General features: G+C 39.9%; 1 pseudogene; it reads left to right on the top strand.

Moving 5' to 3' along the window:
- Window positions 1-22,693, top strand: part of LOC138416881 (ubiquitin-like-conjugating enzyme ATG3) — a 28,481-nt pseudogene extending 5,788 nt beyond the window's left edge.
- Window positions 22,694-24,164: the final 1,471 nt, after the last annotated feature.

The raw sequence follows: 24,164 nt of genomic DNA, 5'->3' as shown, positions 1-24,164 counted from the left end.
GGTTCATGGAAACCTTGCTCCTCCTCTGTTGAAATTTGGGATGACATTTAGCTGTCTCCAGGCTTCCTTCATTGCTCATTTGGTAAAAAAGAAATCTGCCTGCAATGCAGGAGACCCTGGTTTGATTCTTGGTCCAGGAAGATCTACTGGAGGAGGGATAGGCTCCCCAGTCCAGTATTCTTGGGCTTCCCTTGTGGCTCAGCTGGTAAAGAATCTGCCTGCAATGTAGGAGACTTGGGTTCGATCCCTGGATTGGGAAGATCTCCTGAAGAAGGGAAAGGCTTCCCACTCCAGCTTTCTGGCCTAGAGAATTCCCTGGACTGTATAGTCCATGGGGTCACAGAGTCAGACACGACTGAGCTACTTTCACTCACTTTCACTTAGCTCTTTCCAGTCTTCCACTACTCTTACCTTTTTCCATGAGTTCTTCCAAAGTTCATTAGTGATGTTCAAGGACCCCATTCCTAAGTCCTCTGGGTATTTGAGGAGACCATGAGATCTGAGGTGGTGGAAGACATGGGACTTCTTTCCAAGTTCCTTCTCCTATTTTGAGGTTTGTGCCTCTTCCCCTCATCAAGATGTCTTCCACATTGTTCAGGCTTAAATTCTCTCTCCATTCCCCCATCAGTACCATAAAGCCAGTTTATCCCTTCAAAGATCTACTGCCTCCATGAAAAATGACTTTTAGAGCTTTTAAGAGCATCTTCTAAAGACCACCTTTTGGAAGATGACTGTTATGCTTTCCTCGACAAATTTTAACCCTCAGATCCTGCTGAACTGACTCTCCGAGACAGTCTTCTTGTTTCCCTGCCATCTCGTCTATATTGTTCTTGATCCTGAGTCCTTCTTTCCATCTTTCTGGGTGTCTCTTCTGCACTGGCATTCATCAGAGTTCCCTGGCTAACCACACTGGTTTCTCCAGTTACTTCTCCATGGTCTCCATTGCTGGAAAAATTTGCACAGGCAGAATTGCCCTTTGGAGAGATTTTCCAGCCATTGTCACCCTGCATTTTGAAGCCTTAGCCCACAGATTCAAGCTGACGTTTTTTTTTTTTTTCTCTCTCAATTGTTTTAAATTCCCCTTTCCCATCATCTGACTGTCCCCAGTTTTAACTCCTCACTCTGTCACCTCTCCCAAGGTTCCCATCACTTCCACTCAACCAAATAATGCCTTTTTGCTGGTGAGAATCTGGCTGAGAAAGTCAGTGACCCAGATGACTTCCTCCACCTGCTGAAGATTAAATTTTCAGATGGGAAAGACATGAAATCATCAAACACTCTGCTTTTAATTCAAAGAGACGTTCGGCATGTATCTGGACAGCCAGCATCCCCGTCACTGCAGTTATTTATCTTGCTGGGACAGTTTTGACTTGCACCTGAAGTGCATTTTCCATTTGCTGTGTTTGCATTTGCCAGACGGCCTCCAGTGTACAGCATGTAGATTCCACAAATACATTAAGGCCATCCCTCTATGCAAAAGCGTGGACAGATCCAAACATGGACAGATTCAGGTCAGGTCTGCACTAGCAAAGCCAAGTTTGTAGCAGTGAAAGGAAAACAAGGTAATTTAACTGGAAAGAGACAGGGAATGGAGTCAAAGTGTTAATCTGCCTCATTTTTCTTCACAGTTTTCTCAGTATGCTTGGCCTATAGTGAGTTCATTTTGCGTCCAACCAATATGATTTCAAGTTGATTTAGTTTTATCATCTGTAAAATAGGAATGATAAAGTCTTCCCTATCTACCTCATAGGAATATTTTCTTGCTCAAATGAGCTGAAGTAGTGAAAGAATTTGGGAAAGAGAACTAAAAAGTGCTTATGTATTAAACTAATACATTTTTTAGAAAGCTTTCCCCAAAAGCCAGGATGACTTGTCAAGAGCTCTCTATGGTCAGAGAATTCACAACAGAAAAACTTACTGCCTTGTGAGGAGAATAAGGTTAATAAAGGCAAGAATAGTATTAAACCCTTTGAAGGTCTTATATATTTTTTCTATTCTCAAAAATAAAGCACTCAAAACAATACATGAACTACACAATCAATTATGTTTTACATAATTTAAAGTCTATTTACTGGAAGTTAAACAATGTGAATTTATCTTGAATGCTAAATGACTTTTGAGAGAGAATTGCCAACTCTCACCAAACACTGTATGGGATTCACCAAACACTGTATGGGATTCACCAAAAACTGGGATTCATCTCAGATAGGGTTGCAATAGCTGAAACTCTATAGATAAGTAGATAGATTGTAGATAGATAAATGGAACCATCAAGTGAGAAAAATCTGAGCTATATCAGGAAACTTAAAGAAAGCTGAGTGGCAAGAGTAGAGGGGCAAAGGCAGAGGTGTGTCAAGGTGAAGCTGAGGGTAAACCGAGACGGAAAACTGCAGGGTAATAGAGAGGAGTCTAAATTTTAACCTAAGTATAATGAAAAGCTATAAACTATGGACTGGAAGAAACATAAGCTGGAGTCAAGATTGCCGGGAGAAATGTCAATAACCTCAGATATGCAGATGATACCACCCTTATGGCAGAAAGTGAAGAGGAGCTAAGAAGCCTCTTGATGAAAGTGAAAGAGGAGAGTGAAAAAGTTGGCTTAAAGCTCAACATTCAGAAAACTAAGATCATGACATCCAGTCCCATCACTTCATAGGAAATAGATGGGGAAACAGTGGAAACAGTGTCAGACTTTATTTTGGGGGGCTCCAAAATCACTGCAGATGGTGACTACAGCCATGAAATTAAAAGACGCTTACTCCTTGGAAGACAAGTTATGACCAACCTAGATAGTATATTCAAAAGCTGAGACAGTACTTTGCCAACTAAGGTCCATCTAGTCAAGGCTATGGTGTTTCCAGTAGTCATGTATGGATGTGAGAGTTGGACTGTGAAGAAGGCTGAGCACTGAAGAATTGATGCTTTTGAACTGTGGTCTTGGAGAAGACTCTTGAGAGTCCCTTGGACTGCAAGGAAATCCAACCAGTCCATTCTGAAGGAGATCAACCCTGGGATTTCTTTGGAAGGAATGATGCTAAAGCTGAAACTCCAGTACTTTGGCCACCTCATGCGAAGAGTTGACTCATTGGAAAAGATTTTGATGCTGGGAGGGATTGGGGGCAGGAGGAGAAAGGGACAACCGAGGATGAGATGGCTGGATGGCATCATGGACTCGATGGACGCGAGTCTGAGTGAACTCTGGGAGTCGGTGATGGACAGGGAGGTCTGGCATGCTGCGATTCATGGGGTTGCAAAGAGTCGGACATGACTGAGCGACTGAACTGAACTGATGGGAGGGTTTTAAACAAGCTGTGACATAACTGTGTTTAAGAGGATCATTTCTGCTCTGTCACAAATGGATTAGAGGTAGACCAAAGAAGTGGGCAATCCACACTGGAGGCAGCTGCGGTCATCTGCTGTGATCATTTTCATCACATTCTTGAAGGTCATGGTGGAAGAAGAAATGGGCTTCTTCCACAGACACCCAAAGGGCAGAGTCAGAAATTATAAGAAGCAGATTCCAACCCTACCTCTATAACAAATCATAGTTGACATACAATGAAATGGACTTCTTCCAATGATAATAAGCAACTACCATTGGCTGTTGTATCAGTTGGCTATACCTGCATAACAAGCCATCTCTAAACCAAGTGGCTTAAAACAGCAACCATTTATTATTTCTCTTGAGTTTATGGGTTGGCTGGATGGTTCTATTCTGGGCTGGGCTGGGTTGATCTTAACTGGGCTCTCTCCAGTGTGAGATGTGTCTGTCCTCAGTCTGTCAGTTTGCTGAAGGATGGCTGGTCTAAAATTGCCTAGGCTGGGGCAACTCATCTCTCCTGCATGTGGCCTCATATCCTCCAGCAGGATGGCATGGGCTTATTCTTAAGGTAATCACAGAAAACAATAAAGAGGAAGTAAAGACTCATAAGTGCTTCTTCACACTTCTGCTTGCATTAAGTTAGCTAACATCTCATGGGCCTAACCAAGTCACATGGCTGAGCCCAGAGACAGAAAGGGAGGGGACTACGAAATTAGAATTCAAAAGGGCATGGATACAGGGAGGGCATTAACTGGGGCCACCAATATAGTCGATCTATTACAGTTGTATTGAAGATGAATGACCACTTATGAGATAAGAATCTGTAGTGCAGACTAGAATGCCTGATCTTTATAAGTCTTGTCACACTCAACAATTCTACTTGGAAGAACAAATAGGGCACCCCCACATGAGAAGCTGCATGAAGAAGAGTTAATCCAGAGCCCTTGTCATTGCCCAGAGTTGTTGTTCATGATTATGTAGGAATTATTTTGAATGTATTCCCAGGACCAAGCAACTGAAGGACCATCCATTCAAAAAGCTGAGCACCATTCTCTTTCCCTGAGAGATATTGTCTCCAGTTCTCTGACATCAGTCTGGGAGAACATCCATGGGACTCCAATAATCAAGCTGCTGTATCCTCTTACAACTAGGATATTAACTGAAAAAAAAGATGCTGCCTAAGGAAATCACTCTATTTCAGGTCTGAAACTCACTTCTAAATAAAGATATTAACTCATAAAGACAGGGGTAAGGATTTTGGCCTTGCTGAAGCTGACTTACTGGAAATAAGAGAAATAAACACATGCACACACATAGTCACACATTCACATAAAGTATTCAGAATCCAGATTTTAAAAGGCCAGAAATATTGAAAATATAAAATAAAACCAGCCATTACGGTAACTGCAAATAAAGTTTGCATCTTGCTAGCAAATGTGAGCTATAAAAATTCCAAGATTCTGTGGTCTGGTTGAGGGCAAGACTATTTCCAGAACTTCACACAGAGACACAAACACCCATACAATCCTATACTCATAAAACACACACACACATGGCAGCTACACATTCACATATACAAAATACAACACAGATATAGTCACACACAAATATGCACACCAGTGTTCATGCTCTCATGCACAATGATACATTCATGCATATAGTTTCACAAACATACTCATAAATAACCAGGCCCACTGCTCCAGATGTCACCATGGTTAAAATATACGAAAATATATTTGTAACTATATATCAGAAATTCCATTTGAAAACATCAACAGAATGGTGCTTAAAAATAAAAACACACACACAGAGGCAGTCACATGAGTGAAGACATAGGCAAGATGAAAATACTTGCTATTCAATAACATACCACTGGGTGTACAGAAATACAAAAAACAGCTACACACACATGCTCACAAGGCATCTGCAAACAAGCGCACATACACACACATGCCTATCCACCTAGGCACTCTTCAAGGTCATGGATGCTCCCTAATCCCTACCTGTCTCCCCAACTTAATTGAGTACCACCCTTCTTTCTTCTTTTTTTAGTTCTCCTTCCATTTCAAGAAAATCCTCAATTCTTTCCTGTTCTAATCCCTTCGCACTCTCTGCTCCCTGAGCTCTTCACATGGCTGACCCTCTTGGATCCTTCAGACCTCAGGTTCAATACCACCTGTCCAGTGGGACCTTCCTCCACCACCACCTCATGTAGACTGATCACTTAATCCACCCACCATGCACCTTGTTTGAGTCCTAATAGGACTGAGTGCAACTTTGAAATTATACATATATTTGTGAGGCTGTTTATTATCCATTTCTCCCTCTAGATGGCAAGAACCACATCAACTTCACTCATCCTTCATATGCTGAGTCTAGAACAGTACCTGGCAAACCATGGTCACTCAATAGCTGTTGCACACACATTTGCTTGGAAGGAAACAAATAAATAATGCATTTTTAAACTGGTTACCTTGGGAAAATTTGGGAAACAGTACAGCTTATCCCACCCTAGAAGCAAATGGTCTGGGGCCTTTGTGTACCAGTACCTGACAGTCACTGATTGAGAGCTGTTTCTGGAACGTCCATCAGGCCTGCTGTTAAAACAGGCAGAGCAAATGCTCAGGGTTCTAGGAGGGAAAGACCCTAGGCACAGAGAAGCAGATCCTAGCAGTTCAAAGTCAGTAAGAGTACACTTAAAGACTGAAGTTGGAGTGGAGCACTAATAGTTTCCTCTAGATGAGAACCAACAGAGAGTAGGTCTCTGGGAAAGAGGACTTTTTTTTATGGCTGTGAATGGATGAGTAAACAGGGGAAATAATTCTTTATCTGGTAACACTGGAGTGCCAAAGAAAATGGCAGTGTCCAGGCCAAACAAAGACACCATGGCTGATCTTAAGCTAAGAATGTCTCATGGCAAGTCAGTCCCAAGAGAGGAGAGATGACTACTGCTAAGATAAGACATTGCACACTTGGAAAGTCCCAGACCCTTTTGACTAGAAGACTCTCCAGCTGCAAGATGGGAAATTCTGTGGTTACGACAGTGTTTTGCAAACAACCCTAAGCCTTTGAAATGCATGTGCAAAGCAAAAGAGTCATTTGGGGATGGAAAATGTAACAGCCTCAGCTGATCTTTTTGAGACACATGATGTACTGCATAGTAAACCTCATGACAGGGAAGCAGGCAGCTGGATCTGCAGCCTCTTTGTTCCCTGTCCATTCCCATTCACCCCTTGCTCCCAACACTAGTGCTTATGCCAAGTATAAAGCCAGTTTTTCTAACACAAAGAGAAATCAAGTCACAGTCATCTTGCCATGGGGGACAGTCATCACCAGAGACAGAGACTATGTCACCTGCTCAGATGTCCCTGGGTTTGCAGCTGAACTATTCAAAATGCCAAACTTCTAATGAAATCATGAGCAGGGAGGGATGTTCACTTATGAAAGGTTTCTCTGCCCACAGTGACTCACCAGGTATAAGAGCAAGGCATTGAGGCATTATAATGAAACTCTCTTTTAAAAACACATGTAATTAACTCATAAAATCCAGTTCTGGAGGTGGAAGAGACTTTCTGGAGAACCGGCTATGAAATGAATGAAATTGGGGCCTCATGGCTGGATATCTCTGAACAATGACCCAGTTTCCACCACCAGTAATAATATCTGGCTCTTCCTGTAAAGGACTCTGTGTGCTCTAGATCAGTGGGTCTCCAAGTGTGGTGTCTGGACCAGCAGCATTGGTGTCAACATCCCCTGGGAACTGGCACAAATGCAAACTTGGCAGACCAGCTCAGACCTACCTTAGTCAGTTCAGGCTGCTATAACAGAATATCATCAGAGACTGGATGGCTTAAACAATAGACATTTATTTCTCATAGTTCTGGAGACTTGGAAGACCAAAATCAAGGCACCAGCAGATCCTGTGTCTAGGGATGCTCTCTTCTGATTTGCACACGGCTTTCTTCTCACTGTGTCTACACAATGTAGAGAGCAAACAGAGAGGGAGAGAAGGTTCTCTTGCCTCTTCATTTAAGGGCACTAATCCCATTTTTGAGAGCTCCACTCATGACCTAGTGCTACTGCTAAGTCACTTCAGTTGTGTTCAGTTTGCAACCCTATGGACTGTATAGCCCCCCAGGCTCCTCTGTCCATGTCCCCATGGACAAGGCCTGGACAATTCTTCAGGCAAGAATACTGGAGAGAGTTGCCGTTTCCTCCTGCGGTGGATCTTCCCAACCCAGGGATCAAACCTGCATCTCTAGCATCTCCTGCATCGGCAGGCAGGTTCTTTACCACTAACACCACCTAAGTTCCACCTCATAAGATCATCCCGTGGCAAGATAGGATTTCAACACACAAATTTTGGCCTTAGGGGAGGGTCACAAATATTTAGTTCACAACCTCTACTGAGTCAGAAACTTTGAGAGCAGAGGCCAGCTACCCGTGTGATAAGAAACCTCCAGGAGGCTGTGTTGGGCACTCAAGTTGGAGAAACACTGCACTAGATTAGCAAGCAGAGCTCTCCATTTTCCCCCTCCTTGTCCCTCCCTTCTGTACCAAATAATGCTGTTGCCTTGGGAGAACTAGGCAGTGAGATCTTGTCAAACTTCCAAGGATGTTGCCTTCAAAATGCTGTAAGTGAGTCAGATGAGTTTTGTTATAATGGAAAAGTATTGGCAACAGGTCTGGGGATAACAGCTGCCTCCCCAGACACACAGTTGAATGTCCCCTGGGCTGCATTTCTCCAACAAAGATTTCAGCCTTTTATTTTAATATTTTTTTTTATTTTTGGCCACACCGCACAGCTTGCAGGATCTTTGTTCCCCAGTCAGATATTGAACCCATGCCCACTGTGCCCCCTGCAGTGGAAACATAGATTCTTAACCACTGGACAAGCCAGGGAAGTCCCAGATTTCAGCCTTTTGAAACTGACGAATTCCTTTCCTTCAACTGTCTGAAGTTCCTTACTTAGGGAAAACTTTATTTTAAATAATTAATATAGCATAAAAAACACATAGAAGTGTGCAGAGATCACACAATAAAAGCTTCCATAAACCCATAGAATCACCACCAGATCAAGAAACAGACTAGAACCAACATCTCTACAGCTTGCTGCTACAGCTAAGTCACCTCAGTTGTGTCCGACTCCGTGTGACCCCATAGACGGCAGTCCACCAGGCTCCCCCGTCCCTGGGACTCTCCAGGCAAGAACACTGGAGTGGGTTGCCATTTCCTTCTCCAATGCATGAAAGTGAAAAGTGAAAGTGAAGTCGCTCTGTCGTGTCTGACTCTTAGCGACCCCATGGACTGCAGCCTACCAGGCTCCTCCGTCCATGGGATTTTCCAGGCAAGAGTACTGGAGTGGGGTGCCATTGCCTTCTCTGTCTACAGCTTAACCACTTTTACATCTTTGCCATCAATTAGTTTTACCTTTTTTATGCTAACCTTTGTGTCTGCCTTTTTTCATTCAGCATTACAACTGAGAGATTAATTGAATCTACTAAGAGTATAAGTTTAAAATACTCCACATCTTCGCCAATACTTCGTAGCTGTCTGTCTTTCTCATTTCAGCCATTCTGGCAGTAGTGGGGAGATACGGTGATTTCAATTTGCATTTTGCCAATGACAAATTAGCATCTTTTCATACAATTATTGGCTACTTAGATATCCTCTCTTGTAAAAAGTTAGTTCAAATCTTATGTTCAAGCTCTATTTCCTCTTGGGTTGTCAATTTATTTTCTTATTGATTTCTAGAAGCACTTTCTATATTCTGGCTTAGAGTCCATTGTTGAATACGTGTATTTTAAATATCTTTTACACTGTTGCTTGCATTTTCACTCTTTTGATGGTGTATTTTGATAAACATAAGTCTGACTGTAATGAAGATCAATTTTAAAAAAAATTTTATGGAAAGTGTTCTATCTTCCTTAAGAAATGCGAACTTACTACTAGTCATGAAAATATTCTCAAATTTGTCTTTATAAAGTTTTATCATTTTTACATTTAGAACTATAATGCATATGAAATTGATTTTTGTTTATAATGTGAGATAGAGTACCAGGTTCATTTTTTTTCCATATGAATATCCAATATAATTTATTGAAGGTCATCCTTTCCACATTACAATGCAGTGTCACCATTGTCATGAATCAAGTGGACATATATGTTTGAATCTGTTTATAGATCTCTATTTGTTCTCCATTTTGTCTTGTCCCAATACCATACTGTCTTAGTTACTGTAGCATTAAAATAAATCTTCATGTTGAGAGTATAAGTCTTCCAACTTTGTTTGATTGCCAATTATTTAACTTGGCAATGCTGGACCCTTTATATTTCCAAATAAATGTTGGAATTAGCTTGTTAATTCTGCATACACACATTCTCACATGCACACATATTCCATGCAGATGTACCCAAAAAACCCACTAAGATTATGAGTGAAATTGCATTAAACCCATAGACAGTTTTTTTAATTGATGTCTTTATACCACTGAATCTTCCAGTGTTCAAGCATGTTAAGTCACTTAGGTTATTTACTTCTTTGATTTTTCTGAACCATGTTTTATTGTTTTCTATGGGTAGGTATTGTAAATCTTTTGACTTATACTTGGATATTTGAGAGGTCTGATGACATTGTAAACATTGTAAACACTTTAATTTTTTACTTTTCTGTTTGTTCATAGTGATAGAAACATAATTGGTTTTTACTATTAACTTTTTATTCAGAGGTCATGCAAAATCTAATTAGTAAATATTATAGTATCTCTGTATAGTATTTTGATTTTTCTACATGTATCAATACATCTATGTCATTTACATATAATGATAGTTTCCTTTTTTTCCACTAAATCTTTATTCCTCCTATTTCTTTTACCTGACTTACTGCTTTGGATAGGAACTCCAGCACAATTTTGTCTAGATATGGCAATAGTGGCCATCCTCAGCTCATTACCAATTGAAGGGACAAAACTTTCAACATACCACTATCAAATATTATGTGATATATGCTGTAAGAATTTTTATAGCTATTATTTATCAGGTTTTGTGAATTTCCTTTTGTTCTTAGATTGCTGAGAGTTTTTATAATGATCAAGTATTGAATTTTTCAAATGCTTTCACTGCATCTATTGAGATGATCAAAATTTTTTCTCTTTTATGTCATCAGTGTGATAAATAACATAATTGTTTTTTAATGTTAAATCTACTTGTATTCTTAAAACAAATACAACTTTATCTAGATATAAGGTCTTTATATACGACTTGATTTAATTTGCCAATATTTTGTTTAGGATTTTTATACCCATACAGAATGATTTTTTTATAGCTTCCCTTTTGCATAATGTTCTTGTCAGGTTTTACTGATCTTATAGTATCTATATTTTTCTGTTTATAATTTTTGCAAGTATTTGTATTATAGTGATATTATTTCTTCCATAAGTAGTTTTAAGTTTATTGGTAAACTAATTAGCACTTGAAGATTTTGTGTGTGTTGGAAGATTTTAAATTGCAATTTAAATATCTTTATTTACATGTGACTACTCAGATAGTCTCTCCTTGGTCAACTTTGATTATTATGTCATTCTTGAAATTTTCATATTTCTTCCCCATTTAAAAATATATACTAGCATAAAGTTGTGTGTTTTATTCTCTATATCTGTATGATCCATAGTAATATCCTCTTTCCCACTATAAAATCATGATTTGCACCTTCTAATTCTTGTCTAATTAGCCTTGCTGGAGATTTATCTATTTTATTAGTCTTTCAGAGAATCAATTTTGGAGTTTTTCCTATTGTATATTTGTTTTCTAATTTATTATTTTTTAATTATTTTCTCTATTGCACATTCCTGGGGTTTAATTTTTTTTCTAACCTTTGATATGGAAACTAAAATCATGAACTTCTAAATTTTCCTCTTTCTCTTATGTAGATATAGGACTATAAATTTCCTTCTACCACAGCTTTAGGTATATTCCCCATGGTTTTATATATCTTATTTTTACTATCATTCATTCCAGAATAATATATAATTTCCACTATAATTTGTTCTTTCATTCACAGATTTTTTAGAAATCAATTGTTTAATTCCTAAGTATTTGAGCATTTCTCATTTTCATTTTGTTACTTATTTCTAGTTCAATTTCACTCTGGTCAGAGGACATGTGCTCCATAGTTTTAGTGCTTTAAATTTGGTGAAATTTGATTTTGTCCCAATATACAATGAACTTTACCAAATAGTCCATGTGTGATGTTAGAAAGCATTCTATTCATATTCAATTATTATTTAATCAAGTCAATTAGGTCTAGTCAGTTAAGAAAACTAGGCTAGCTTATGTAAATTAGGATATGTATATTAACCACATCTTCTTCATCATTATAGGTATACCTCTTAGGTATCACAGGTTTAGCAAAGTGAATATCAAAATAAAGCAAGTCTCACCAACTTTTTGGTTTCCCATATAAAAAGTATGCTTTAAAAAGAGTTATGCCTTTCCTATACACTAATAATGAGAAAGTAGAAAAAGAAATTAAGGAAACAATTTCATTCACCATTGCAACGAAAAGAATAAAATACTTAGGAATATATCTACCTAAAGAAACTAAAGACCTATACATAGAAAACTGTAAAACACTGGTGAAAGAAATCAAGGATGACACTAATAGATGGAGAAATATACCATGTTCATGGATTGGAAGAATCAATATAGTGAACATGAGTATACTACCCAAAGCAATCTACAGATTCAATGCAATCCCTATCAAGCTACCAGTGGTATTTTTCAGAGCTAGAACAAATAATTTCACAATTTGTATGGAAATACAAAAAACCTCGAATAGCCAAAGCAATCTTGAGAAAGAAGAATGGAACTGGAGGAATCAACCTGCCTGACTTCAGGCTCTACTACAAAGCCACAGTCATCAAGACAGTATTGTACTGGCACAAAGACAGAAATATAGATCAATGGAACAAAATAGAAAGCCCAGAGATAAATCCACACACATATGGACACCTTATCTTCAACAAAGGAGGCAAGAATATACAATGGAGTAAAGACAATCTTTTTAACAAGTGGTGCTGGGAAAACTGGTCAACCACTTGTATAAGAATGAAACTAGATCACTTTCTAACACCACACACAAAAATAAACTCAAAATGGATTAAAGATCTAAACATAAGACCAGAAACTATAAAGCTCCTAGAGGAGAACATAGGCAAAACACTCTCCGACATAAATCACAGCAGGATCCTCTATGAGCCACCTCCCAGAATACTGGAAATAAAAGCAAAAATAAACAAATGGGATCTAATTAAAATTAAAAGCTTCTGCACAACAAAGGAAACTACAAGCAAGGTGAAAAGACAGTCTTCGGAATGGGAGAAAATAATAGCAAATGAAACAACTGACAAACAACTAATCTCAAAAATATACAAGCAACTCATGCAGCTCAATTCCAGAAAAATAAATGATCCAATCAAAAAAATGGGCCAAAGAACTAAGTAGACATTTCTCCAAAAAAGACATACAGATGGCTAACAAACACATGAAAAGATGCTCAACATCACTCATTATCAGAGAAATGCAAATCAAGACCACAATGAAGTACCATTTCACACCAAAGTCTACAAGCAATAAATGCTGGAGAGGGTGTGGAGAAAAGGGAACCCTCTTACACTGTCGGTGGGAATGCAAACTAGTACAGCCACTATGGAGAACAGTGTGGAGATTCCTTAAAAAACTGGAAATAGAACTGCCTTCTGACCCAGTAATCCCACTTCTGGGCATACACACCAAGGAAACCAGAACTGAAAGAGACACGTGTACCCCAATGTTCATCGCAGCATTGTTTGTAATAGCCAGGATATGGAAGCAACCTAGATGTCCATCAGCAGATGAATGGATAAGAAAGCTATGGTACATATACACAATGGAGTATTAATCAGCCATTAAAAAGAATACATTTGAATCAGTTCTAACGAGGTGGATGAAACTGGAGCCCATTATACAGAGTGAAGTAAGCCAGAAAGAAAAACACCAATACAGTATACTAACACATATATATGGAATTTAGAAAGATGGTAATGATAACCCTGTATGTGAGACAGCAAAAGAGACACAGATGTATAGAACAGTCTTTTGGACTCTGTGGGAGAGGGAGAGGGTGGGATGATTTGGGAGAATGGCATTGAAACATGTATAATATCATGTAAGAAACAAATCACCAGTCTAGGTTCGATGCAGGATACAGGATGCTTGGGGCTGGTGCACTGGGATGACCCAGAGAGATGGTATGGGAAGGGAGGTGGGAGGGGGGGTTCAGGATTGGGAACTCATGTACACCCATGGTGGATTCATGTTGATGTATGGTAAAACCAATACAGTATTGTAAAGTAAAATAAAGTTAAAAAAAAAAAGTTATGCTTGCACTTAACTGTGGTCTCTTACATGTACAACAGTGTTATGCCTTAAAAAAAATGGTGCACATACATTATTTAAAAAAAATTTTTTTTGCTAAAAAATGCTAACCATCATCTGAGCCTCCAGGATGTTGTAATCATTTTGCTGATGGAGTGTCTTGCCTCAGTGGTGATGTCTGTTGACTGATGAGGGTGATGGTTGCTGAAAGTTGGGGTGGCTGAGGCAATTTCTTAAAATAAGACAGCAATGTTCATGGCACCTCCAAAATTATTACAATAGTAACATCAAAGATCACTGATCACAGTGCACCATAACAAACATAATAATTTTTAAAAGTTCAAAATATTGTGAAAATTAGCAATTCTCACAATAGTAGACTCAGATGATGGTTAGCATCTTTTAGCAAAAGTACATATATATATATTTTTTTAATAAGGCATGTAATTGGTTTTTTAGACATAATACTACTGCACACATAAGAGCTTTCCGATGGCTCGGAGAGTGAAGACTCCGCCTGTAATGCAGGAGACACAGGAGATGTGGGTTTGATTCCTAGGTCCAGAAGATCCCCTGGAGAAGGAAATAGCAACCCACTCCAGTATTCTTGCCTGAAAAATCCCATGGACAGAGGAGCCTAACAGGCTACAGTCCAAACAGTCACAGAGTGGGACATGACTGAGCAACTAACCGTGAAACAAATCCACAAAGGGAGAAAATACTGTAGGAAAAAGGGTGCCAACAGACTTGCTTGATGCAGGATTGTCACAATCCAGGATTTTTCCATTTGAAAAAATGCAACATCTGCCAAGTGCAATAAAGTGAAACACAACAGAACGAGGTATGCCTATAACAGAATTTTTTTCTGTTTTTTCTCTCAATTCTGAGAAAACTATATTAAAGTCACTCACTATGATTATGGTTGTATCTGTTTTAAATATCTTGAAATTATATTAGTTAAGCAAATATAACTTAAAATTGTTACATCATCCTAATGACTTGACCCTTCCATCCTTAGGCAATGTCTGTCTTAAGATCTCGTAGCACTACTTTTCTTAAAGTAGGTTTTGTCTTATATAAGGATAACGATTTTAGCTATTTTTTGGTTAGTTATTGCACTGTTTTCTTTTCAAAGCTTGTGTGTCTTCATATTTGAAGCAAATACTTTATAAGCTGCATATGCTTTTATTTTAAAATTTTCCCTTTTAATTGCAGAATTTATGCCATACACATTTAATAGAATTATTGATATATTTTGACCTAACTCCAACACTTTTTACAGTTTTCCCATCTATCTTATGTTCACTTATCTCTCCTTTCTTGCCTTCTTTGGGACTAATCTAGTATTTTGTATTATCCCATTTTCCCCTCAATTGCATTTTTAGCTATACTTTCCTTTACTCTTCTTTTAGAAGTTATCCTAGAGATTATAACATCTTTGAATTATTCATTTTATTGAAGTTACTACTTTTATCTCTTCCCAGGTATTATGAGAACCTTAGAATACAATAATTCTATGTATCTCTCTATTTCCCTTCTGCTTTAATGTTGCAGTGACAAAATACTTTTGCCATTTATTTTATAGTCAATATTTATTTAGATGAGCCCACATATCTCCTCCTCCTGGTGTTCTTCATTCTTTCATAATTTCCATGATTTTGTCTAGAAGTATTTAACCTACTGCCTAAAGAAAGTCCTTTAGCATTTCCTTTAGTTCATACTGATACAAATTATATTAAGTTCTGTTCATGTGAAAATATATTTATTTATCCTTTGAGTTTAAATAATATTTTTCTGTATATAGAATTTTATGTTGGCAGTTATTTTCTTTACTATAAGAAAGTCATTTTTCCTTGTTTCCTGCTTGCATAACTTCTAAGAAATCAGTTTTAAGCATTATTTTTGTATCTTTGAAGGCAATATGCCTTTTTCTCCTTGGATTGCTTTTACAATTTTCTTTTATCTTCAGTTTTTATTTTCATCAGTTTCACTGTGATGCACCAAGTGTGGTTTTCTTTGGGTTCACTTTCTTGGTTAATTACATAATGTCTTTCATTGCATTTGGAAATTTTTTGGCTATTAATCACTTAAATGTTGCTTCTGCTCCATTTTGTCTTCTTTGATCTTCTGTAATTCCAACTAAACATATGTATTCACCATGTCTCATATGACTCATACGTCTCTGTATTTTTCATCTTTGATAAATTAATAATTCTGAGATTCATTTTAACCTTTGAAAAAATTCACAGATATTCATAGTCTCACACAGTATTGTTTTCTCTTAATGAAGTTTGTGTAAAATGTAGATCCAATGTTGATTAGTTAATGGTTACTCAATAAATATTAAGTCCCTTTACCTTTTTTCACTGGTATCCTATTGCTCAATAATGCTGATGACAGTGGTATTTATCCTTTATAAAGTTTTTCCAAGAGAGAAGCAGGATTTTACATCTTTGACATATATTATTTCAATTTCTTTATGTTGGTCCTGTGAGCTACCATTCTAACATTCATTCTAGAAATGAAGAGACTGAGGCATTAAGAGATAAAAGAACTTGATAAGCTGGGAGATTCTGGCTCAGGGTCAATCATGAGGTTTCAGTCACACTGTCATCCCAACCCCATCACCTAAAAAAATAAATTTGAATTGCTCCCCCAAAATTCAGTTGAACCACATGAAACTGAAGGTATATGACCATTTTGACCTATGAAAATGTCACTTTCATATGGTTTCAGCCTAATATATGCTTCCCAGAATAAGTTCTGTGACTAAAATGGTGCAAAAAAAAAAAAAAAGAAAAAGCACAAGAGAGGGGATTTCAATCCTACTAAAGCAAAAGCTTTTTTTTTTCTTTTTTAATTTCTATCCATCTCCTTGATGTGGTAAGAGCCATGGGGGCAAGGCCAGAACTCAAGAAAGCAACATCTGGACGGAGCAGGAGGGATCAATTTTTCTGTGGTCTTATAATAAATTAGCAAATGGAGCTTCAAGAGTCTGGGATTGAAAAGACTCCTCTTCCTCAGTCCTTATGCCCCCTGCTTGCTCCCCTCCCCTTCTCTCTCCAGCATTCTGTGCCAATCCACCTCTTCAGAGTCTGGTTCGAGTCCTCTTGGGACTTGGAAGAGTCATGTTATATTGTCTGGAATTCCCCAGAAATTCTTTCTGGTTTTCATAATATCTTCATTTTATAACCAGCCTTGTGGCTATTTCAGGATTCATGAGAGAGTGACTGAAGAGCCCTTAATTTGAGGAAATGGACCCTCATTAAGACAGTCCACACTCAAAAGAAGCCCCCCAAAGTTGAAGCCACATTGGAACTGGGAATAACCCAAATACCCACAATAGGGGAGAAGTTAAGGGCTTCCCTGGTTGCTAAGCTCATAAAGAATCTGCCTGCAATGCAGGAGACCCCAGTTAGATTCCTGAATAGGGAAGATACCCTGGAGAAAGGTAGACTACCCACCCCAGTATTCTTGGACTTCCCTGGTGGCTCAGAGGGTAAAGATTCCACCTGCAACGTGAGAGACCTGGGTTCGATCCCTGGGTTGGGAAAATCTCCTGAAGGAGCGCATGGCAACCCACTCCATTACTCTTGCTTGGAGAATCCCCATGGACAAAGGAGCCTGGTGGGCTACAGTTTGTGGGGTCACAAAGAGTCAGACACGACTGAGTGACTAAGTGCAACACAGCACAAGAGAGAAGTGAAGTAAACTGTTAGCTTCATCGTGTGGTGTTATACAGCATTTAAAGAAGTGAGAAAGAACTCCAAAACAAAAAAGTACATTGCAGGTCTATATGCAAAGTGGATTGTGTGTGTGTGTGTGTGTGTGTGTGTGCGTGTGTGTAAATGAATAGAAAGTGTCTGGAGGAGAAATATTAAAATGATGACAATGGTCATTTCTGGGCAGAAAAGTCAATGGGGAAGAAAGTCAAGGGGGACTTTGAAAGTAACTATAAAGTTCGTGAGATTATATTTATGTTTCCTAGTGCAATAAAAAATAAACCATTCATAAAGTCATAAAATATTATTTGCAATAGGCTTATGCCTAATGTTAAAAACTAACCTAATTTGATTTCTCCAAAAGCAGACATTGAGATAAGGATTCAGGTGCAACTGTTTTACTTGGGAATTGATTCTAGAAATTACCAGTAAAAGAGGGAAGAAGTGATCCCACCATGGGCAACCGCAGTGTAATCTGCTGGGGGCCACGTGCTGAAGAGCATCTCACCTGAGGGTTAGGATGATGGGGTATTTGTACACCAAATTCCATCACTCTCTGTTAAAGGATGCTTCTGAGGAACATTAATTCCCTGGCACTTCTGACACAGCTGGACAAGTGAACCATCACAGATAGAGAAAAGCCTTATGTAAAGAAATGAGGGGGCTGGCAGTTGGAAGTCAGGCTGGCAGGCATGCAAGTGGTAAGAACCAGGGAATTTGAACAAGAAGCCAACAACATCTACAAGAGCTATAGCTATATCCCCTGTTCAGGCAGCCTCTGAGGTTCTCTGGATATCTGAGGTGTGTGTTACCTTTCAAAGGAGAGGCACCTCTCAGAGAAGTTCCCAACAGTGCTCATAGCTAGAGCTTCACATGACTCACATTTCTGCCTAGGAAAACTCAGCCAGCCCATCTCCCAGACTTTCACGGAAAGCCACACAGGCTCAGCTTCCCCTCCAGGAAAGAACATTCTCTCATCTTCAGGCATTGGCAACAGACGAGTTTAATGGCAAAACCAATAAACACCAAGCATCACTTTCTACAGGACTCAGCCATCCAAGGGACCATATAAGATGGTGATTAGAAACCTAGATTCAAACCAAACTTTTCCTATGTGTATAACACACACAGGTCCCTCCCTCTTTAAGCGTCAGCTATAAAATTTGAAAAATGGGAAGGTCTACCCCAGTGGCATGCTGCAATTCACGGGGTCGCGAAGAGTCAGACACGACTGAGCGACTAAACTGAACTGAACTGAACCCCATAGGCTCCTGTGACATGCGCATACCTTTTCAGAAAGCACCCATGAAGCCCTGAGCACAATCCTTGGCACAGAGTTAATACTCAACAAATGCAGCAGGTCCAGAAAGTAGAATTTCAAAAATTAATTTCACACCTGCTGTTTTCTTAACTTTGCTCTGGGAACCATGAGAAAGAAAAAGAGGAAACCTCATGTCTCCTTGAGCAGCAGTAATATGTCCTCATGAATCACGAGGTTATGAGTCTTCAGACAGGAAATTGAGTCCCTGGGGACTTGGAGAGTCTGCGCCAGGAATGCAGAGGTGGAGCCCGAAGGAGAAAACTGCTTGGAAGAGGGGACAGTCTGTGACTATAACTTCAGGCAGCAGGAAAACATCCTCCTAGCCCCTCACATCCTGGTCCCACTAATATGAGTGCAGCAAACCTGTTTCTATTGACCAGCCTTGCTCTGATTTAAATTTCAAACAACCCACGGTTTTATTCCACCCCCGTCCCCACCCCCCACACCCGTTCACCCCCCCACCCCCACCCCGCACCATCTCTGAGAACTAACCATTTATGGATTTTACAGGCCTCGGAGCCCTCGGCTCAACACACTCGATTTGCACAATCTTTGCATAAGGAAAAAGGCAGTCGATGCAAACTGAATTAATTGTAATTGACCATAATATGCTTACAGAAATGCCATGGAGTTTTCATTAGTAGATAAGCCCCAAAGTATGTGCCGATGATTTACATCTGCAAGAACACACTGCGTGGCCACAGTTAATTACGAGACCTGCCACGGGAGGTGCTTCATCAAACCCTGGCAGAGGCCTTCCGAGGGCCAGGGACACCTCCAGGGACCGACACATCTTGACTCACTTCCGATGAAGGGCTTTGAAGTCACTTCCCAGGAAGGCAGAGCCAAGCTGGCCCTGTGGGGATCAGCCTGTGTCCTCCTTGCTGCCCCAGCCTCAGTGTCCCTCTGCCTCCTCCCTCAGAGTTGCCAGTCCCTCCCACCCCATCCCAGGATTCCCAGGTGGCTCAGCAGTAAAGAATCTTCCTGCCAGTGCAGGAGATGCAAGAGACATGGGTTTGATCCTTGAGTTGGGAAGATCCCCTGGAGGAGGAAATGGCAAACTACTCCAACATTCTTGCCTGAAAAGGCTCATAGACTGAAAAGCCTGGCAAGCTACAGTTCATGGGGTCACAAAGAGTCAGACATGACTGAGCAACTAACTGAGCAGGCATTAACACTCTGTTGTGTAGCAAGAAACTGAAGATTAAAAGGTTACTGGTCTTTCCCAAGATCACACAGCTGCTAAGTGGTTGAGCGAAGATTGGAATCAAGATCTGCCTGTCTGACCAATGGTGTGCTCTTCATGAGGAGAGAAAAGCCACGCAGCAATGAAGACCCAGCCTAGCCAAAATTAAATAAATAAAAAATTTTTAAATATTTTTTTAAAAGATGTTCACGTTTTCCCCACCTTTCTGGAAAGAAGTACAGAGATCACCTCCAAAGCAGTCTGTCAATCGAAGTTTAATTCCAATCAAAACCCAAATGGAAATGTTCCGCACCAAATGGTATATACATGCCAACATTCATAGGTACAACTTGAGGGACTCCCCTCGAACACTCAGTTGGTAGAGGTTAGACTGGCTATGTAATTTGTGGGGCCCACTGCAAAATGCAGAGCCCTACTTTTATTTTTAATTATTAAGAATTTTAAGATGGTGACAGCAGAAAATTAAACCAAACAAGGGGAGAAATCTGAACAAAGGGACCTTTGTGACAGCCCAGGTCACATGCCCAGGAAGCCAGTTCCTCTAAGACCTAACGTCAGGAGGGACAGCTAGCATGTGATAGAAACATTCAGGGCTGACAGTAATAAATTGAGATGGAGACCCTATTTCCCCAAAGGAGAAGTAGACTTATTTGCTGTGAATGAGGGAATGGAGTAGGAGAAGGGACAGAAAAAAGGTAAATGGACCTGTAAAAGTAAAGCCCAGGGGTCTTCAGAAAAATAGTCAATCAGTAGTGCATAGGGCGTCCCTGGCTGCTCAGCTCATAAAGAATCTGCCTGCAATGCAGGAGACCCTGGTTCAATTCCTGGGTCAGGAAGTTCCCCTGGATAAAGGATAGGCTACACACTCCAGTATTCTTGGGCTTCCCTGGTGGCTCAGAAGGTAAAGAATCTGCCTGCAATGCAGAAGAACTGGATTCGATCCCTGGGTTGGGAAGATTCCCTGGGTTGGGAAGATCCCCTGGGGGAGAGCATGCAACCCGCTCCAGTATTCTTGCCTGGAAAATTCTACAGAGGAGGCTGGCAGGCTACAGTCCATGGGGTCACAAAGCATCAAACATGCCTGAGCAACTAAGCACAGCACAGCACAGTAATCATTCTTTTCTCTGAAAATATGTGAATGCCCCGTGAAGACAGATGTAGCAGCGATGAGCTGGAGCACCTTTGAGAGCCATGCAGCATTTGATTATACACCGCGGCATACCCGTCATCTACCAGCCGCCCTGAACAACCATTATTTGCTTATTCCAGGGCTCCCTAGCTGTTCTCTAAAATCAAAACTTCACTAATAACCATATTTAGGATTGAACAAGCACTTGGTATTTCCCCAGGACTTCACAAGCAGTAATTAGTTAATTCCGTGTACTTGAAGAAAAGGTGCAAGTCTGCAAAAGCCAGGTACCTTTCCTGTTCGTAGTGTAGGGAGAGGGTCCTTACACCAGATAGCAGAGGCCTGGAAGTGTCAAGTCGTATACAATGTACGATTGTGTGTGTCTTTCTGTCTGTCTGTTATGTGAATAAGTGTGCCTATGATTGTGTATATGCTTGTATGTAAGGTTGTGACGTGTGTGAATGCATGTGTCTGTGTGTACATGTGCACACATGTGTTTGGAAATGTCTGCATTGAGTCCTTATAGGGGCATCTGGGCCCAAAAGACGAAATAATCACAGCATTGAAGAAGGAGCTTAAGATATAGACTCAGAAAACTCGGGTTAGGACCCAGGTCCAGCCACCTAGTGGTTATCCAAACTTGTTCACGTCAGCTCCCCCCTCTTAGTTTCCTCATCCGTAATGGAAGAGTACCTTCTTCTCTCAGGAGTGAAGATTAAATAAAAGTCCTACTGCAAAGTCAGAACCCATCAGTGTCTCAACTCTCTGTCTTCTACTTTCTCATCCATTCCATTCCTGGACAGCAAACCCAGTCTCAGTCTCCAGGTCTGTTCAGCATTATGTGAGGAGAGAGAGAGGAGGAGGAGGTAAGGAAAGCTGAAGAGACGGAAGAGTATGGAGTGAGTGGATTGCTGGAAACATAAAGTTTCCCTCAGTGCAAGGAAAACAGTAGGAGTTTATAGAGCTAAGACTGATGGTGCTCATTTGCAAACCGGAACTTATGAACTTTACATCACTTATCTAAGTATTACCAGATCCCACAGCTGCAGTGGTGAGCCACAGTGAGCAACAGCAGCCTTTATCGGTTGAGCACATGTGAAGTCAAGTTCATTAGAAGAAGACAGTGACCATTTAAATCACTGCTATCTTCCATGGTGGCTCAGATGGTAAAGAATTGGCCTGTGATGCAGGAGACCCGGGTTCAATTCCTGGGTCAGGAAGCTCCCCTGAAGAAAGGAATGGCAACCTACTCCAGTATCCTTGCCTAGAGAATTTAATGGAAAGAGTAGCTTCTCAGGCTACAGCCCATGGGGGTTGCAAAGAGTCAGACAAGACTGAGCGAATAACTCTTTGACTTTTCACTATCTCCCACCACCTCCTGTGTGTTCAGTTCTGCTGGGCCGGCATGCCTGATGATGAAGAAAATCATTGAGACTGGTGTGGAAGGAAGGGTGTTCACATATATCTTCTAATTTTCTTGAAATGTGTACAAACCAGCATTCCAACCATAGACTATAACTGCAGCAGACACTAAACAATGAAAGTAGAGCATAGTATCTATCCTAATTATTGGTTCTGATTGTTAAAGAATCTACCCATATGCCTGAGCACTGGTCATACTCACCAGTAGGTACAATTTCTCTAATAAAGGGACCTGCATGTTTATGTACTAAATTTTGTAAATGTCGCATTACAAAAATAAAAAAGGACCTTACATATCATTCCTGCTCTGTATTTCTTGCCTCAGTAAAAAGATTCTTCCATTTCACTTGCTATTAAGAAAATCTTATATCTTTAATGCAGTCTGTTGCTGTCTTTCTGTCAATCACTGTCTTCACGTAGCTACATCCCAGCATCTTTTAGTCAGATTGACACATTCAGAGACTTGGCCACAAGGTAAGTAAGAGAACCAGACTTCAAATTGAGATCTGTAGTCCAATCTTGATTCCTGGACCCCATTCAGGGGTCTTTATTGGCTTAAAGCAAAATGTGCTGGAAAGATCCTGAAATAGGGATGGCCAGACAAAGAGACCCTGCATCTCAGCCTTTGTCTCCCCCAAGCCCCTCTGCTCCAAATGACTGAACCCACCATCTCTGAGAGCTGAAAACAGATAGACCATCTCTGGGTGGGTATGATTCAACACAAGTGATTTTAAGACCTGAGAAAGACTTACCCTGCACAGTCACCCTGGCATTTGGAAAGGAGGTTGATAATAGTGATCAATGACTAATAGTGAGCAGATCAGCTAAGAAGACAAAATCTTGGGTTCAGAATTAGGCACAAACTTGCATGTTATTTAGAGTATAAAAATAAGTTACAACACACTACATTTTTTAAAAAGTGACAGATAACACCAACATTACAAAATGCTGGAAAATAACATAAGATTTGTATTAAATAGCACACAGATGCAACACTACAATAATTCTTAACTTTGGCTGGCTGCATATTCTTTGATCTCCTTTTCATATGTTGATGAGTATGTAATAAGTTCTGTGGGAAAAAAACAAAGTGAACTCAGACTTTCTGCATTATTTTCACCCTCTCATGGTACAGTGAAACTGGGTTATTCTTTCAGCTTTACTGATTTCTTAGAAATGCCACCAAAAATTTTTGGATTGTTGATAAATTTGAGAATTCTTCTATCCAGTTTATTTTCTATATGATCTATGAAATTTTAGGACTCTTCAAAAGTTCTCCTGTACAACAAGTAAAGTACTATTTGAATGAGCAACATCCATGGAGCGGGACTTTGGCGGAAAAGAAAAACATGCAAACAAGAGGCTCCAAAGTGAAGTGTTACTAGCTTCTCAGTAAACTCCCATCTGATTACCTTACAAGGTCCTGCCTTGACAGTCCTTGGTTATCTGTTCCAACTCATTGCTTGTCACATCACTCTTTGATCAGTCTTCTCCAGCCACTCAGCCTTTGTGTTTTCACCTAATGTTCATGCTTTTTTTTTTTCCCCATTATCAGACCTTTGCACAGGCTGTGCCCCCTGCCTGGAGTTTCTTCCCTACTACGTAATTCTTCATTTCACTGATTCCTT

Source organism: Ovis canadensis, chromosome 13 (assembly GCF_042477335.2).
Source record: "Ovis canadensis isolate MfBH-ARS-UI-01 breed Bighorn chromosome 13, ARS-UI_OviCan_v2, whole genome shotgun sequence".
In the NCBI taxonomy this organism is placed as follows: Eukaryota; Metazoa; Chordata; class Mammalia; order Artiodactyla; family Bovidae; genus Ovis; species Ovis canadensis.
The sequence above is the reverse complement of the archived record's forward strand: the minus strand, read 5'-3'. Positions and strand labels throughout refer to the sequence as shown.